Below are 5,303 nucleotides of genomic sequence, written 5' to 3'. Positions count from 1 at the left end.
AGATAATCTTGCAGTCCAAAAATCAGTCGTTTACAGTTTCAAACTGCTGCTGGCGAAGCGGGTGTGATACAGGATTTATAGTGGCACCGGACATTTTCGCACGCAATGCCGGCCGAATCATCTGTGATTTCGTAAACATGGACGCTCGTGATAAGGAACTTTTTGTCGGCTGTCCACGTGCATCTTGATTAGTACGTGTGTTTTTACTTTATTTCCATGTTTAGTCTGTGGCCGTGGTTACACCGCTGACACCTCCGTTTCACCTGGCGTCAAAACATACGGGCCGCACAAATGTTTACGTCATTGCTGACTCCTGGATGACATTTACGGCACGTAAATGATACGTTGATACATATCAACAACCGATTTCAAGTCTTGTTTGTAATGTAAACAGCAGTGATATTGGACAAACTAATATGCGTTCGGCTATAAGGTAATGTACTTATTAACTACACAAGGTGCCAGTTACTCTAGCATTTGTCAACATTGCATAATCAATGGACCTATTATTTCTTTAAGTAAAATGTTTTGGTAAACACATGTAAAACTATGAGTTCCCACACCGGGAATCGAACCCGGGCCGCGGCGGTGAGAGCGCCGAATCCTAACCACTAGACCATATGGGAGCAACTTCTTGTATCCCAAGCAAAGATTTTTGTTCTTTTTTCTTTGTAGGAAATCGTATTTAAGTAAAATGTTTTGGTAAACACATGTAAAATTATCAGTTGCCAGACCGGGAATGGAACCCGGGCCGCGGTGGTGAGAGCGCCGAATCCTAACCATGCACTAGACTAGATGGGAGCAACTGACTATATGTTAGTGACGTAACACTGTCTGTTTGACTAAGTAAATGCATCTACATGTAAAGCCCTATAGTTAAATTATGTTGCCATACATCATCCTTTGATTGGATGCAATCTGGCTGGTCTATTCAGGGTTTCTTCTGAGGGAAAATTAGACAAAGGAGGTAATGGCCAGTTTGGAAAAAAAACGCACATGATGGATTCAAATACAGGATGTAATTGATATACTTATAGTTATAGGTATTCAACAATTTCAACATTTTCACAACAGCGATGTTAAATCTGACAACGACGGTGCGCCACTGTGCCTCTTATGTATAAGAAACCCTGTCTATTGCCGGTGCCTGGCAGATGTGCTGTTACATTGACTAGGAAGAAAAAACATGGTATGAAGTCGGGCGATTTTGTGGACACTACGCGACTGAGTCGGGCGACTCTGTGGATTTTCAGCACTCTGATTGGCTGTTGAATTGTACAATCGGCCGACTCAATCGCAGACCTGGGCACACTACACGATTGTAGCCGGCCGGCTCAAATAATTATCAAACATGTTTGAATCGAGCGACTTGGCCGGCCGACTCGAAAATCGATGCGCCTCACTGGACACACTACGCGATTTTTCGTGCGATCGAGCCGGCCGGCTCGGTTGGCCGGCTCGATCGCATGAAAAATCGCCTAGTGTGTCCACCCCTTAAGACAGCCGAGTCGGTTTAGAGTTAGTGTTTGCGTTAGGCATAGTGGGTAGTACTGCCGTACCCGTAGCCTCTGCGTAATTAGTTATTATAATTTTACCGGACACACGGTCTGGTAAAGGCGAATTTCTTGTCGGACCCGTGCAAAAATCACCGGTTTTGTCCGACGGTCCGACGCTTTTGGCGAGTTCTGATAACGTCGAACACTATGCAATATATGATAAGCAGGATGTACACCGCACGTGTATATATATCAAGAGTACATAATAGAGATCTCTAGTATTATGTACTCTTGATATATATGCAGCACAATTTTAATATATCCTTTGATACGGTATAGATTAGTATTAGCTAATGCGGGGTATTGTGTGTAATTGTGTGTTACCGAGAAGACACGTCAGCTCGCCGCCGTTGCACTGCATGACATTGGGTTGGTGTCCGGGCAACACTAATCAATGATAAAAATCGCTAGCCCGATCAATTTATTAGTAGTTTAGTTTGAGTATTCTCACTTCAGAGTTGGTCATGTGAAACAAGCAACTTCGCAATGTGAGTATAGAGTTTCAAAAATCTGCTCAGGTTCAGGATCAGGTAGCCCGACCAGGCTGTGTGCGACCGATTGTCTATACAGCCGGTCTTCTATGTAGCCGGTCTTCTAACCCTAGCAAGACCGTTTCTTGGAGCTAAGGTTCAGGTTGACTTACCAATTGAGTTTCCATTCCAGGCACAAGTTTGGGAGAGCCTATGTGGAAAAAGTCTGGCAACCAAGGCGACAAATGGCAGTATGGGCAGGTGTTCCTTAGTGACATTGGGACACGAAAACTCGTCTTTGAAGCTGCTGTTGGCAACTCATACTACTCAGACACTGCTCTCGACGATATATATGTCAACGTAGGACAGTGTCCACAAACAAGTAAGCATTTATATTGTTATATTGTTAAGTGGAGATTGTGCAACTGATTCTCAGGTATACGTTTCCACATTAGGAAGGTAAATGATTGTAACACTGTACTTACTGTTTATGTAAAACTACTAGCTACAACCTGCAGTGGCGGATCCAGAGGGGGGTGGTCGCCCAATTTCAGGGCAAGGGTATTTTAGCCTAACACCCTCCCCCCTCTGGCGCTTCATGCCCTTGAGCTCGCATGATTTGCCTCCCATCACGATTCCCCTCCCTAAATTTCACTTCTGAATCCGCCACTGACCTGGGCTGGACGGGGAAAGCGCCGAATCCTAACTACTAGACAATATCGGACAATTAAACTCTCGGTGATAACAGAGCAACACTTACCACAACACTGCATTTTTATGTTCACTGAAACCATTGCTAGGATTTAAACATGTAAAATCTTAGTTCCCACACTGGGAATCGAACCCGGGCCGCGGCGGTAAAAGCGCCGAATCCTAACCACTAGGCCATATGGGAGCAACTTCTTGTATCCCAAGCAAAGGTTTTTGTTTCTTTGTAGGAAATTGTATTTAAAGGAATAATAGGTCCATTGATTATGCAATGTTGACGAATGCTAGAGTAACTGGCACTTTATGTAGTTAATCAGTACATTACCTTATAGCCAAATGCCTATTAGTTTGTCCAATATCACTGCTAGTTACTAAGAAATGTCTAATTGAAATCCGCAGTCCAAAAATCAGTCGTTTACAGTTTCAAACCGCTGCTGGCGAAGCGGGTGTGATACAGATTTATAGTGCACCGGACATTTTCGCACGCATGCTCGGCCGTATCATCTGTGATTTCGTAAACATGGACGCTCGTGATAAGGAACTTTTTGTCAGGGCTGTCCACGTGCTTATTATTTATTACCTGATACTCAATGATTTATAGCTAAGAAACATCAAAGGGCGGGTATACGCGCCATCCTACACTCGTCACCAAATTGTGGATATAAGCGATTATTTAGTGTGTGAATAAATTAAATTTTGATAATGATTATATAGTAATAGTACTTTATGTGAGTTATAATATCATTGATAAAATAAATTTACTCACACCTATATAAATTATATCGTCATAAGGATGTACTGAGCCTAATGCGAGTTCTCTCATATACTACCTGCTTCGTTCATCCAGAAGAGTACGTCGATGTAATTTGCTCACATTAACACTGACGTTGAATTCTCACTTCACTCATGTTGTTCGCTTTCTCTTTGTTGGTTACGCGCTAGCGCAGTTTGTTCATTGTGCCCACCCGACGTGGTTCATCTTAAACCTCAGACAAACATTGCAAAACTCAAGAGTCGTGAGCGATCCTAAATACTATAGACTTCCCCACACCGGAGGACATCCGAAAACCGGTTGCCGCTGTTTCGGTGAGGGAGGCGCCGAATCTATTCTACCTACGATCATTATACCTTCGGGAGCAACTTGTTTTGTATCCATTAGGCAAAAGGGGTGGTCCGTTTCTTTGTATCCGGCTACATTGTATTTACAAGGATTATAATAGCCACTTGATTTTATGGCAATCGTGTGACCTAGATGCTGAGGGAGTAATCACTGGCCGTCACGGTGTGTGGTCAGTTGAGAGTGAGCCAGCTCACAGCTATCAGCATTACTATGCGCATAATGCCGTATTAGATATTGGTCCAGAGTAGTCAATCTTGGCTCGGTTATCCTTCGTAATTGAAATTGTCGGTAATGAACCTCCCGGCCGTCCCGTTCTTTATCGCGGGTCGGCAGTTCCCTCCAAAAATCATTCGTTTGAGAGCAGTTGTCAAACTGCTGCCCGGGCGAATGCGGCGGGTCGTGATAAACATGATATTTATAGTGGGCACTGACTAGTTTTTGCACGCATTGCTCGGGAGCGCAACGGCCATGTCGACCGCACAATGCTAATACATGCAGTGATTTCGTTAAACATGGAGCCTCGTCGAAAGGAGAGTAAGAACGTGTTAATTTTCAGTATGACTGTCCACGTGAAATTGAGTATGTCGGAATGTGAGTGAGCAATATCAACAACGCCGACTCTCTGCGAAGTACTTGGTTAAAAATGTAATAGTAAAAAACCAGCAGCTGATAAAGTCTGACAAAAAACTACAGAGAATATGAAACACGTTTGGAGCCTAGTGTGGGGAAGGTGAATGTCCCTTAAGATTAACAGTACATAGAGCTCAGAGTGCCAGTTACTCTAGCATTTGTCAAGCATTGCATAATCAATAGACCTAATTACACTTTCTTCTAAGTAATGTTTTGGTAAACACATGTATAAACTATGAGCTTCCCGACACCGGGAATCCGCACCCTGGGCCGCGGCGCGTAGAAAGCGCCAGCCGCCGCAATCCTACACCCTAGAGCCATATGGGGCAACTTCTTGGTAGATATCCCAGCAAAGATTTTCCGTCTTCTTGGCTAGGAAACTCGTATTTTAATAAAAATGTATCTGGTAAAACATGTAAAATTAACTCACGTTTACCGACCGGATGGAAAACTGGGCCCGCGTGTGAGAGCGCCGAATCTAACCATGCACTAGACTATGATGGAGGCAACATGCCTATACTGTTAGTGCACCGTAACACTGTCTGTTTGACTAGTAAAATCGCATGCTACTGTAGCCAATCTAGTTTAACGTGAGGTGGTTGCCCGGGGAGGTGGCAGTTCATCCTTTGATTGACTGCAACTCCCTGGCTGGGTCTACTTCAGGTTCGTCTGAGGGAAATTAGACAAAGGAGGTATGGCCAGTTTTGGGAAAAAAACGCGCGATGATGGCTTCAAATACAGGATGTATTGTAATATCTATAGTTATAGGTATATAGATACAGCATTACTTATCCAGTAACTACGCCTTTCTCACACACA

At 43.7% G+C, this 5,303-nt stretch overlaps 2 non-coding genes across 2 annotated transcripts; both read right to left on the bottom strand.

The window, feature by feature from the left end:
* Positions 1–554: 554 nt before the first annotated feature.
* Positions 555–626, bottom strand: Trnae-cuc. The gene has a single exon. It is a non-coding gene; the product is annotated as a tRNA-Glu (tRNA).
* A 2,223-nt stretch (positions 627–2,849) lies between these two features.
* Positions 2,850–2,921, bottom strand: Trnak-uuu. Its single transcript has one exon. It is a non-coding gene; the product is annotated as a tRNA-Lys (tRNA).
* Between the last annotated feature and the right edge of the window lie 2,382 nt (positions 2,922–5,303).

Source organism: Priapulus caudatus, unplaced genomic scaffold (assembly GCF_000485595.1).
Source record: "Priapulus caudatus unplaced genomic scaffold, Priapulus_caudatus-5.0.1 Scaffold52, whole genome shotgun sequence".
NCBI classification, from domain to species: domain Eukaryota; kingdom Metazoa; phylum Priapulida; class Priapulimorpha; order Priapulimorphida; family Priapulidae; genus Priapulus; species Priapulus caudatus.
The sequence above is the reverse complement of the archived record's forward strand: the minus strand, read 5'-3'. Positions and strand labels throughout refer to the sequence as shown.